The sequence below is a fragment of the Sinocyclocheilus grahami genome, unplaced genomic scaffold (genome assembly GCF_001515645.1).
Source record: "Sinocyclocheilus grahami isolate Dianchi unplaced genomic scaffold, SAMN03320097.WGS_v1.1 scaffold3263.1, whole genome shotgun sequence".
NCBI lineage: Eukaryota > Metazoa > Chordata > Actinopteri > Cypriniformes > Cyprinidae > Sinocyclocheilus > Sinocyclocheilus grahami.
The window spans coordinates 1,577-2,589 of record NW_015508415.1 but is presented as its reverse complement, the minus strand read 5'-3'; the positions used below and the strand labels follow the sequence as shown (position 1 = coordinate 2,589).

Genomic DNA, 1,013 nt, shown 5'->3' with positions numbered 1-1,013 from the left:
AGAAGAGAGCTGTATGCAGTGACATAATCAGATTTAGTTTTCATTTTCAGCCTGTGTCTGAGTGCACTGGCCCACTGTTAGCCAATATTGACCATCACTGTTGACTTTTGCAGCAATAGTGGGGAATGTATGTACTCTAAATGTGCTTCAGCTGGGGAATGTAGATCCATCAAATTCAGCCTCATTGCAGTCGGTTTGTCCACTCACAAATACAGATTATCTGCTGGAAATATTCAAGTAGGCATTTTATGTGCCTGTTAAGAGGATGCATTGTTAAAAAAAAAAAAAATTTACTGGTAATTTTTTGCCAGGACATTTTCAAGTATTTTTACGCACATTTCTGTTAACCCTAAAACACAATGCAATGCAGTGCAAAATTCTAAATACACGCAAAACATCTGTATAAAATTACAGTGTGGTGGCTTGATCAGATTTGTTCCCCAAGATGGAATTTCACTATTGCATACAGATCAGGGTTATTATAGCTAACCAAAACTGAAACCATCAAAAACCACCCTTTTCCTTAAAATAAAATAAACATTAACTAAAATAAATATAAAAAAGTTTATTTCAGCTAGTAGCTTGATGTCCTAAAAAAAAACTACAACTAAAAAAAAAATAATAATAATTTTAAAGTTTGAGTTTTTTTTCTTCTTCCAATTTGAGTAGTTTATATATTTATATAGAGCATTTCTTTCTCTTCTCTGTCTGTGTGATTCACCTGTTCATTGAGATGCCTTCTCTTTATGATGGAAACCACAACGACAGAACAACTACCTATCAGACTGCAACAGAAAGAAAAAGTGGTTACAATAATAAATCTAGAACAACAACCACGCATGAGACACAAGTTAAGAATTCTACTTTCTCTGTCCTGGTCTCTTACACTGTGAAAAGCGGTAAGCTGCAAAAGCAATCTTAAGGAATTATTTCTGTCTCATCTAACACTTTACATTTCGTTTTGTCCGTGTAAACGAATTATTTAGATGTTACATATAGGTCTTTTGACTTAA

The 1,013-nt window shown here is 33.6% G+C and overlaps 1 long non-coding RNA gene across 1 annotated transcript in view; it reads right to left on the bottom strand.

Moving 5' to 3' along the window:
* Nucleotides 1-717: 717 nt before the first annotated feature.
* LOC107576149 (uncharacterized) overlaps nt 718-1,013 on the bottom strand; it is a 1,542-nt gene continuing 1,246 nt past the window's right edge. Inside the window, exon 3 of the long non-coding RNA XR_001608007.1 lies at nt 718-785. This is a non-coding gene — a long non-coding RNA (uncharacterized lncRNA). The remainder of the gene's footprint in view (nt 786-1,013) is intronic.